Consider the following 12820-nt stretch of genomic DNA (forward strand, 5'->3'; position numbering starts at 1 on the left):
TATGTAGAAGCGTTGTGGCCCAGTGGATTAGTCTCCGGACTTTGAAACAGAGGGTCGTGGGTTCGAATCCCAGCCATGGCGTAATTTCCTTCAGCAAGAAATTTATCCACATTGTGCTGCACTCGACCCAGGTGAGGTGAATGGGTACCCGGTAGGATTTTTCCTTGAACGCTTTAGCGCCTATTAATATGGCGGCTCAGCTACAGCCGGGGTAATAATATGATACCAAGTATCAAAGCGCAGTTGAGTATATGCACATAGTAACTGCGCTATATAAATGGACATATTATTATATTATTTTTAGAAAACATTGCTTTGTTAATTAGTATTGAAACTAAGTTTTAATAGGGACTTGCCTTTTATACTTAAAGCATTGCTTTTCTTGGAAAGTCCCTCAGTCCAGTTGATTTATCTTACATTTGTTGTAAAATTTTATTGAACTGTCTATATTGTTATATATGTACTTTTACTTTGATTATATTTGTTTATTTTGTTGAACGGAAATTAACAAAATCTAACTACATGTACAAATGCTAAATCTACATACAGGTACTATGTAAAAATTTGATTATATGATTATCCAGAAATATATTATTATTTTTTGACTAGTTGTACACATGAAGGCCTACAACTACCTTGTATGGAATGTTTACAATACCTTCTGAAAGTCTTTATCACTGACCTAGATCAGGTTCAAAGACACACTGTCAAGGACACCACACAGCATATACATGTACCCCCCCCCCCTGAAATTGATACTTTACTCCCAATGCATTGACTTTAGAATATTTGCCTTCACTGAGAGTAATAAAGATTATTATCAATGATCAAATAATAGCCTTTTCATATTGAGATGCCGATAAAAGCTTACGATGTTTGTACACAACAAACTGACATGAACGATAAAAGCTTACGATGTTTGTACACAACAAACTGTACATGAACGTACATGTACATGTAAATAGTTGGCAAGGTCATGTAGGCTAAATGTTTGTATGAGAAAATCTGTTCCACTTTTTTCTTGATCTACCAGATATCAGATCATATGATGATGATGACTCCTTAAAATGCTTGGATTCAAAGACTAAACTGATGGTGATAAATTTTTATTGAGAACTTTGTCGGCATTGTGGCAAATATCTAGGTGAATGTGATCTTTAAAAATGTCAGCTAAGAATAGATAAGAGTGACATCTTAGGGTGCGAGTTGTAACTTTTTGTGGTATTATTGCTGAGCATGAAAATTACTCCTTCATGGGCTTCAAAGAGGAAAGCTAATAGTACTCACTTTGCCAGTCCACCTCTTTTGAATAGCATGTTGTTGACATTTGATAACATCATGGACCTAACATACAGTAGGGGAAGGCGGGGTAAGTTGAGCATAGGGGCAAGTTGAGCCACCAGCCCCAGGCCAATAATGAATGAGTCAGACATTGTGGTGGTGTCATGTATTGATGACCCACTGCATAACCCCTAACCCCACCACATTGTTTTCAACTTTGAAACAATAAGTAGTTTTTTAGAGGTAAAAATATGAATTTCAGCCAAAAAAGTAAAAAAGAGTGTGAAATAGATAAGTGCTTTATGAACACACACGTCTTTAAATATAATATTAATAAAGACATGATAACAACATTATTAGTCCAGATATGGATCTTCATTTTTGTCATAGTCTTTTATATGATGGATGCATAATAAATGTGTGGATACAAAGTTATTGCACTAAGTTCGGACTGGGGTAAGTTGAGCCAAACAGCATGGGGCAAGTTGAGCCATGGTAAATCCTATGGTAATGTATCTTAAAAAAACAAACAAAACATAAAAATCAATTGAAATGCTGGCTGAAAGGAGCAAAGTTACGTGACTGCTCTTTTCCTTTTAAAGGATGTTAGTATTTATAGAGAATTAGCAAGTGAAAAGACTTTGAACAAAAAACTGACATGCTGGTTCTCCCCTCATACATTTTGTACATAGTTTTTGTGGCTCAACTAACCCCAGAAGGTGGCTCAAACTTACCCCATATATGGGGCAAGTTGAGCCATTTGACATCGTTTTTTTCAAAGGTCACGATGACTTTCAGTGTGGGGATAGAAAGTTATATATAGGTGGAAAATATTTCAGAAGAATTAAATTTCAAGGCAAGGTACTTGTTTCGACAAGATTATTAATCATATCAATTCTAACATGCAAAAAGCAAAAACTGTCACAACTTACCCCGCCTTCCCCTATGTCTTTCTCATTTAACACCTTAGATTACTATTTCCTATGTTATAATATCCTTCCTTTAGATGTTTTTTTGAAAAAGTGTATACTTTTTAATAAACAGGGTTTTTCATTTTAAGTAATAATCTACAGTATCTATGAAAGATGAAATGTATTATTGTCAACCATTTTTATATGTACAAACAATGTAATCCAACCTTGTAAAAAATACAATACGGTTGCAATAAAAGATTGAATTGAATTGAATTGGCAGCTCAAAGAGATTTTTGAGGGGGTCACTTCCATTGACAAGTGGATATCAAGCGTGTCAAGAAAACAGGTATAAAAGCTCTCTATTTCAAGATGCACAGAACTATATGGGAAAACTTGTTAAGAGTAAGGTTTCGTATCCAATACTTTGTTAAAGGGTGTGGTTCATTACCTGTTGACTCGGAGTCCGAGCCCACATATATGCAGGCTGGAGTATGGGATTGGAAAGCGTGAGGCAAAATCATTCAATCTCCGACAGGCTAAAAAGGGGTAGGGTTTTACACTTCTATAGGCCTTCTTGTTATTAAAGGTCAAGTCCACCCCAGAAAAAAGTTGATTTGAAAAAATAGAGAAAAATCAAACGAGCAGAACGCTGAAAATTTTATCAGAATCGGATGTAGAATTTTAAAGTTTCCCTTATTTTTCACAAAACAGTGATATGCACAACTCAGTGACATGCCGACGAGTCGGTCGATGATGTCCATCACTCACTATTTCTTTTATTTTCTATTGTTTGAATTATACAATATTTCATTTTTTACAGATTTGACAATAAGAACCAACTTGACTGAACCATTAACAATGCTAATTCCACATGTTCAGGAAGAAATTGTTGTTTTACTTGACAATGAGGTGAAAATTAGAATATCATCAGTTTCCTCATTTGCATACCGACCAGGAAATATAACTGTTTTGTTAGATTAAGCAAAACTTTAAAATGTCATAACTTTCTTATTTCACATCCAATTCTGATGAAATTTTCAGTGTTATGCTTATTGGATTTTTTTCTTTTTATTCAAATCAACTTTTTGCTGGGGTGGACTTGTCCTTTAAGAGGTGTGTTTTCAGATCTTTGAAAATATGTGTTGAGGATGTGCCTTTTGAAACACCATGGACATGCATGATATCCACAGGTCACTGGAAGTGGCTCCAGTCCATTTCAGCAGTCACCATTCCAATTAATTACTTGATTACATAAGTGTGCATGCGTGCCTTAACAGTTTTATCTTTTCGCCACTCGCTCAATAAATTTTGTAATTCCTTGAAAAAGCCTCAAGGGCAATGTTATTTGCCACCATGATTCATGACAAGGTTAAGTTTTAATCTCTAGAGGTGCTTTGGCTCAGTGGATAAGTCTTCGGACTGTTAACCACAAGGTCCGGGGTTCAAATCCAATCACAGCAGTAGCTTCCTTTGGCAAGGCTTTTATCTACATTTGCCACCCTCGACCCAGGTGTAGTAAATGGGTACCCAGTAGGAAGGAATTCTTTGAATGCTCGATGCGCCTGATCAGGGTAGCCGTGCTAAAGCTGGGGTAATAGTATGCAGCACTTAGAAACATTTGTATTAAGTGCTATATAAAAAATTGCATATTATTAGGTATATCAACATTTCTCTTTGTTCACAATTGTCTTTCAAAGGGAAAGTTCACCCTGAAGAAAACTCTCTTGTAAAAATAGCAGAAAAAATAGTAAAAATATTGGTGAAGGTTTGAGGAAAATCCGCTAAAGAGTAAGAAAGTTATTAGAGTTCAAAGTTTTGGATTTGTGATTTTGTGACGTCATAAACGAGCAGCTGTCCCATGTGTTATGTAATATAAAATGCATAAATTTCAAATTTTGTATGGTTCCTGATGACTTAATTTTGTTTTCTTTTCATGATCGGGTGTGAAACGATTTATCTATTGATATACAAAAGTTACAGTGAAAACCATTTTCAATTTTCTGAGAAAATGACATTTCACTGATTTTTTACCATTCGCTATGTAGGAATGCTGCTCGCATATATGACGTCACAAATCAAATAATTGAAATTCTAATAACTTTTTAGTTATTTGATGAAATTTTCTCAAACCTTCGGCAATATTTTTCATTAATTTTTCTGCTATTTTTACAATAAACTTTTTGTCAGGGTGAACTTCCCCTTTAAAAAGCTTTAATTTAATTTTTTTTAAGGTTTTTCAACCTGTCATTGACATTTAGATCTCGTCAATTATGTTATCATTATCATAGATCTACACCCAGGCCTGGGGGCTCTGCTCTGCAACTGAGACCCCTACTAAGGTTAACATAAAAAAGTAGAATTTGGTCTGAGATGAAAAATAATTTCAGAATGTTTTTTTTTATTCAATTCTTAGACTTTAATAGTTTCTTACACTTACAATGTAGGCCTACATGTACATGTAAACTTAGTTGCAATTTTACTAGACTCATAAATAAGTCTATTTCTGTCAGGGATATGCTCCGATGAGACTTTGTCTGGTTCTGTGGTACCCCCTCCATCAATATTGATGGAGGAGGTACCGCAGAGCCAGATGAAGACTCAGCGTGGCATATCCCTGACACTGACAGAAATAGACTTTATCACTCTATTGTTTCTACCAACTTGCACACTTTGAAATAATTCTGGTTTCGTCATCATTGAGATGTCAGGGCAAGTGCCCTTCACACCTTCCAAAAATAAATCTCTTCACTATTAAACTGTTCAAACTCCTCACTCTGAACATCCTTCTTTACCCAATTCTCAATCGGCCATTTTGTTATGAATTTTGAAAGAATTATGAGAGGTATCGCGACAGAACTTTTCGTTTTTTTGAGGTTCCAGTCTGTGCCTCGATGTCACGATACTGACACACGATAGACCTTCATCCATATAAATTATAATCGTGGTAAGTCAGCACATAACTTCAGTTTTCACAATTTTTTTTTCCAAGTTATTGTGACCACAATCTACCCTAGTCCTGTGAGTATGAGTAAATTTATGCAAGATGATTTGACTGAGCTTGAGGCCTGGGCTGAGAAGTGGCAGCTACGTTTTCACCCAGATAAATGTACTTTTTGAAGATTGGAAGAAGTAGGCCTGACTCTGAGTATCGTATTATGACCAAAGGTTCACAATCGGTTGTTCAAAGTGAATGTGAGAGTGAGAGATTTAGGAGCTCAGGTAGACTCACGTCTTTCTTTCAAGGAGCACATTTCTAAAAAGTGGTGTCAAAGTCTAATAGACTGCTTTATAAGAAGAACTTTTGTACATTTGGATAAGACCTCTATATTAAGCTTTTGTTTAGGGGTATTATTCGCCCAATCTTAAAGTAGAGTATGGCCAGGATGCGTGGTCACCGTATAAGCTACATGTAGGTGAGCAGAGGCGGTTAGAGAGTGTCCAACGTAGAGCTACCAAATTGATCCCAGGTATTAAGCACCTATCATACTCTGAACATCTTCGCCTCCTGAAATTGCCATCGCTCAGTCACAGACATAAAAGAGGTGACATGATTGACGTGTACAAATATCTGCATCATGGTTACTATGATACAAGTTCTGAGCTTTTCTGTCTGAGACAGGGTGGTAAAACATGTGGTCATTCCTTAAAGCCAGAGAAAAGATATTCGCGTCTTGATGTGCTTTTTCTTTGCTAAGTGATAGATTTAAGAATAGACTGGATAGGAGCATGCCATTGGAAGAAGATTGCCTTTGATATGAAGTATGACTTTGAGTGATTTTCAATTCTTGTGTGTTTCCATGGAATTTTTTGCTGTATACGATACCCTAGACCAAAAGCTTCAGTCTCTGTATTTTGGTTGTTCCGCTGAACTACGTTGGCTCCACTCACCATACATACATGTAGACTGAAGACTGAAGGAGAGCAACAATAGACATTCTACGTTAATCGATAAACAGGCTTTACCGACAACATGGTTGGACCCCGGGGGGGGGGGGGGGGCACTCGACCAAAAAAGTGGTGGGGGTGTGCCGCGGGCGAGACAAAAAACGGGGGCCTTGGAGCGGGCTTATTGTAAAAAGGAGGGTCCTCGGAACGGGCTTCGGAACGACAAATGTTTGTGAAAACGGGGTCCTTGGAACGGATCGCCAGCGTGTGAGCGCGTATGCATCCCTACGGAACGGTCATGCTTGCATGATGCAGCTAGCGCGGCCTCCGCCGGGGAGCTCTGCGGCCGCTTTTCACTAAAATTGCAGCTCATTCAACGCGATCGGAGCGGCGTAACGAAAAATATGCGAAGCTTTGGAGCGGATTTCTCTCTTCTTTTTTCTCGATAAGAAAATGCTATGCCTTGGAGCGGCTCTCTGTTCTTTTTCTCAACAAGGCAAAAATGCTATGCCTTGGAACGGAAATTTGAGTGTAAAAACAGGGGTCCCCTCCGCGGCACATACCCACTATGCATTATATACTGAGTGCCCCCCCCCCCCCCCCCCCGGAGGTTGGACTCCCAAGTTGGAGTCCAAGTTGGAGTAGGCCCCTAAACTTAACTAAAAAGTAAAATGCACGGTGAGCTCCTTGGGCTCCCTGGGTTAGTATCTGGCTAGAACTATGCATGGGGAACTAACCGAGGCGAAGTTAACCAGGAAAATCAAGGCCCAGGGCAGGCCTGGCCTAGTGCCCACGAAGCTCCACAGCTCAGCTTGGCGACGGAGCTGTAGCCCTGGCCCCTGGGGCTTGCTGGGTCCGTTGGATGGGTGCGGGGCGAAAGGGCAAATTTGCGCGGAGGCACTGCCTTTGCTCTGCTTGCAAGGCTTGGTGTCTTGGATCGATAAAACATTAGACATAGTCCCCTCCTTGCAAAGATAACTGTAACTTAGATTCAGATCTAGAGTCTAAATCAATACGGCCAAATTCAAAATTAACCTGAACTGACATTGATAAGAAAGTTAAAATCAAAGAGAGAAAAAGACTCTTACCGGTGATAGGCTAGACCTCCGACGGCAACAACTGTCCCTTTTTGTGCAAAGCATATTGACAGATGTTTGTCCCCCTCTCGCGACAAAGTTCAGTACAGAGAAGGGAATTTCCCTCATTCGCTATCAGCTGATTTCTCAGACGGTACGATTGATATACGCAGTGTCTATCAAAAACATATTTCCGCAAATGTAGTTTGAAATAAGCCTGTTTACGGTTGTAAACTGCGCACGAGCAGCAAAAAAGTCATTAGAGATAAACCATGAAGGTGGTTTTCAAATTCACTGACATAGGCACCTGGTCGATGCTGGGAAAGTATTTTGCAACATCTTCATTTGAAAATGTTAGTGCTCATCCTAATGAAAAATTGCAAAGGTAATTTGAGAAAAGTTGATCATGAGCTGGCTTATTGCTTCCAACAATCAAACAACTTCAGAGTCAATATTCTTCCATTTTTCCAATTCGCTTGGAAAGTAATTCATTGTCTCATAAATAAAATTTTCCACTTTCTATAAATAAACTTCAATTTTGGCAATGACCTTTCACTTACTCATGATCCAAACTTTAAACCAGGGCAATACACTGAATAAGCCCGTTCGTAGTTCCTTTCTGCGCATGATCAAAATATTCTATGCATGATCAGAGGAAGGTCATTTGTACTAAAGTGGCATGGTGATTTAAAATCTAATGAGATAAGCACCAACTTTGATGTCTTGATTATTCATATATTCTTTTGAATTGTAGTTTTCATTTACATCCACAAAAAACAGCAATGCGTCCACGAGGTCCACAGACTGGTATTTCAAATTTGCCAAGTACATTGTGCAACATGCTATGATCTGCATTCAAAGTAGGAATGCAACAAATACCTTCATAAAGTGTTCATTGGTGTGCTATTCTAGTCACCTGGTTTTATCTCTTCATCCTGCTATGTAAGGCAAGCTTATGTAATATCTTGCTTTGAAATCTGCCTATCATAATGAAAGAAATGGTAATTTGACCAAAAATGTCCCTGAAGTAACTACGAACTGGTCTATTAGTTTTTGGTGTGACACAAATTCAAAGTCAAATGGAGAGAGATGGGAGGGGGGGGGGGCTAGAGAGATTTGAGTGGGACTTAGAGGAATCAGAGATGACCACAATTGTTATGCAGATAAACAGTCAAAGAGACCAACATATATCAGAAATTGAGTCCTTTGCAGTCCAAAAATGTTTTTGTTAGCAGTGACTCAATTTACAGGGCGAAGAAAGTGACAGACAGGACAAGGAAACATTTAGTTGCGAGAGATAAAGAGAGAGGGGTGGGTAAATGTGCTTTTTAAAATGAAAATGTACTTTCAAGACATATTTTAATATAATATCAAAAAATATTTTAAACTTGGTCTGTTTTTGTTTTCTTAGCCATGGAACTTAAAAGCTTATTCCATATATTTATTTCATTATTACTATTTATTTATTTTTTTTTTTGGGGGGGGGAAGGGGGCAACTGCTCTCCTAGTAAAATGAAAAACTACTTTCAAGACATATTTTAATATATCCCAAAATATGCTTTTTTAGTCATGGAACTCATTTTATTATTGTTACCATTTTTCATAATTGGCTCAGTCTGCTCTCTACAGCACACCAGTGATTGTTAAACTGGTTAACTCGAAATGACTTACAATCAACATCTTAGGGCCACTTTCCAGGACGGTGATATGGTAGCTATGTAGAATGCTCATTGCAACATATCGTCGAGTGTTTTTTTTTTAAATCCTTTTCCACTATCCTTATCACTTGTCATCATGTTCTCTTTCAAACACACCCCTACTCTGTGTACACACATCCCATGAACTAAACATATTTTACATGCACCCTGACAAATAATGTAGATCAAGATCATGATGGCTGACAAAGCTCTTCTCTATACAGACATCCCCTGGAGTCATAATTTAATTTGTCCATGTTATTTTTGTTTTCAAGAGGCATCTTACTATTATCATTGCTATGATCATTATTATCATTATTGTTATTATAATCATTATTAGAATTATCATCATTATTACTCTTATTATTGTTATCAATAATATCAATACTGATATTAGTATCATTATCATAATCATTATTTTAAATTCCAGCAATATTTTGTGAAAACATTTATACGCATGCTGTTATGAAAATATGCAAATTGGTGGGCTAATAATGTCATGTCCTTACTTTCTTTTTGAAAAAATTCTATTACATGAAATCAAAATCATTCAATATTTCTTTCTATGTGTGTAAAAACATGTTTCCCTTAGTAACAAGGTAAGTATAAATAATAATTATTTTACATTATAACAGGGGATGTGGAACAGGGAGGGGGGGGGGGGCTGAAGCCCAAAACTGTGTACAAAAACATAAAAATTACCATCTGATTGTGATTTTTTTTTATATCAGCCCCTCCCCAATTTTCAAATCTGTTCCGTGTCCCCTGAATAATTCCGTAGTTATTCTTATTTTACATTCTTGAAGAACATTTGAATAAACCAAATTTTGAATATTAAATACAAAAAAATAAGTGGGGACATGATATCAGTAGCTTCATCATGGTATATTCATTAGGACATGCATTGAAGTGTTTCACTGATGTAAGGTAAAACCTTTAAATGTCATAACTATCATTCCTTGCCTTAGTTTTTGATACATTTTCAGTGTTTCGTTGGTTTGATTTGTCCAAAACTCATAATTTTTGGCCTGGAGTACCCCTACATGTATCAACTCACTGCCAATGGAAAAAAAAGAAATTATAATAATAATAATAATAATACATATGATTTATATAGCGTCTTTTCCATTTTGATTAAATGCTCAAGGAGATTAGAAGAGAGCAAAACATAATAGTAGAGAGAACTAAGAGAAGTACAAAAAAGGGTAAATTAAAAATGAGGAAAAAAAATATATGATAAATATTATTAGGCAAAATAAATAATGACATCACTGTACAAGGTTTGATATGCTTTCATACATGTACATTTATCATCAGTAGCTACATACATGTACATGTATGTACTGCATTTGAGTACATTTTCCTTTGAACGTAATCAAATAATCCAAGTATAATGGTATTCCCATTAGTGTCATACACAAATATTGTGTCTGCATAAACTGATTGATCTCAAAGTAACTGTAGATTCTCTAATGGTAACAAAATATGCTGAAGATAATGCTTTCAATGCCAATATAGTGTTTATTCTTTACTCAAATTTTCGACGGACCTCCGTCTTCTTCAGGAGTATATATATATATATATATTTATCATAATAAATATAATCATACATAAAATTTAAAACTATTATATACCTTTACTGTATCATTCTAACACACTCTTTCTTTAAATCACCATGACATAGAAATATCCATTCAAATCACACAAGTTGTATCCCTACCTCATCCATTACTTGAGCAATTAACACCATTGAACATGGAATATTCAAGACAGCAAATACTCAAATCATCAAATGATCATTAGTTTCTTGCAAAAAAAAGTTGCATTCAGCTGCAACTAGTCCTAGATGCACAGATTAGCGAAAATCAAGTTGTGCTTGATATTTTGAGTTGTGTTTTTATTATAACTCTGTCTGTGGAATTTACCAGTTAAAGGGATGGTCCAGGCTGGAAAATTCACAGAGCAAATTTGCTGAAAATTTAATCAAAATCGGATAAAAAATAAGTTATTGAATTTTAAAGATTTGCATTATTCTGGTGAAACTGTTCTAGGCATGTCTTTATGAATATTCATAAGCTGGGCTGATGATTTCATATCCCCACTTGTTCTTTTTATTTTATTATATGAAATTAAGTTTATTCAAATATTTTCTACCAAGAACTAAAACAATTGGATTGACAACTAATTAAGTGCATTATTTATTAATGGAGACACATCATTTACACAGGTATGAAAAAATGACGAAAAATTTATGATTTCATGTAATAACATAAGAAAAGGGAAAGTGGGAATGTGACATCATTCGCCTACCTAATGAATATTCATGACGATGTGCATATAACTGTTTTCACACAATAAACTTTGAAATTCAATAACTTTGTTATTTGTTTTTCGATTTTGATGAAAATTTCAGCATTTTGCCCTGCAAATTTTACTCTATTAAGATGTAATACTTTCAGCCTGGACCATCCTTTTAAACTGACATATAACATGTCATTAGGCACAACATGTATTTGTGAATCATGGTCTATATTAATCTGTTAATCTAGGACCTAGGTGGGGGCAGTGGCACTCAAACACACTAGATGCAGAGATTAGAATTACCTTTATTCCGTATACATGTAGTTCCAAACCTGGGCTCTGTATACATGTACATGGATAGTAACTCTGCCATTGATGGTAAATCCCGGGGGGGCCACTTCCATTCACGAGTGGATACCATGCGTGACCATGGAGTCTTGAAAAGCACCCTAAACACGTAATTTCCATATTCTGAAAATGCACCCCTTAACAAGTATTGGCGTGTGAAACCCTACCCTTAACAAGTATTGGAAACAAAACGATACTCTTGGCAAATATTCCCTGAAATGAACCCCTAAACAAGTACAGGAATGTTTTATTGTTACGGGTCCTTTGGTTGTCGGCTTTACCTTATTTGGTTTAGTACGACCCCACCTTCTACACCTCGCGCAAATAGGACTCTAAACACGTAGTGTTGGGGCAAAAAAGACATCCTTTATAAAACATTTTAATTTTGTTTTATCATCCCCGCAAATTCGACCCTAAACACGTAATTTTCCTAGCAAAATAGATACCCTTTTTTCATTATTTTTGTGTTTTTGACACCCTTTTCACGTTACGTACGTAACGTGCCCTATCGTGAAAAGGACATCCTTTTTACGTGTTTTTTTGGTCGCGCATGGTATCCACTCGTCAATGTAAGTGGCCCCCCCGGGTGGTAAATACCATGGTAACATCACTCAACAGCCAATCAAATTAAAGGTTCAATGTGAGTTATCATCAGTGATGACAAAAGTACATTGATTTTCTTTTTCAATGGTAAAAAAATGAAAAATTAAGAGAAATTAAGGTTGTGCATGGATAACCAGTGACAAACTGGAGCTGTTCTTGTTTATATCTATCTTCACTCAGTTTTCAGGCATAAAGGGCAGTATTTAACAAAGGAATATGGAATTGTCAGATTGTTTAACTATGGCATTTGTGTGCAATTTTAATTCAAGGGGAAAAATTTCTAAGTGGTGGCAAATCCATGTTTATTGATATTCCATAGAAAGGAGAGTAAATTTCATTAAACGTTTAATGTTAATAAACCTACAAGGAACTGCAATAATACTGCATTTTATGTCAGGAACATTGATTTCCTGACAGGTAGCATCCGTGGAATTTCCTCCATTTCTGCTGATACACTTCATATAAGTGAACATAATAAGAATTATTTGCCCATTGACCAGAGATGGTAAAAATACGGCTATGAGATGTATTCCTATTCCAACCAAACCTACACCTTTCAACTCCTCGGGAAGAAAAATGTGGTGTGCATTTGGCACACAAAACCCCTGGTTTCTATGAAGATATGCTACAATGATCTAAAATTTCAAGACTACTGGACTTGAATTATCAAAGACTAATAGGCCTGATTTCACAAACATGGTTTGAAAACCCACGG

At 36.4% G+C, this 12820-nt stretch overlaps 1 protein-coding gene across 2 annotated transcripts in view; it reads right to left on the reverse strand.

The window, feature by feature from the left end:
• Positions 1-7209, reverse strand: part of LOC121428738 (serine O-succinyltransferase-like) — a 30773-nt gene extending 23564 nt beyond the window's left edge. The window contains exon 1 of one of the 2 annotated variants that reach the window (XM_041625552.1): positions 7169-7209. The gene's annotated coding sequence lies outside the window, so the exon portion shown is untranslated. Of the gene's footprint in view, positions 1-6817; positions 6930-7168 lie in introns of those variants that run through there. The other variant, XM_041625553.1, reaches the window with a different exon arrangement.
• Positions 7210-12820: the final 5611 nt, after the last annotated feature.

This window comes from Lytechinus variegatus, chromosome 15 (assembly GCF_018143015.1).
Source record: "Lytechinus variegatus isolate NC3 chromosome 15, Lvar_3.0, whole genome shotgun sequence".
NCBI lineage: Eukaryota > Metazoa > Echinodermata > Echinoidea > Temnopleuroida > Toxopneustidae > Lytechinus > Lytechinus variegatus.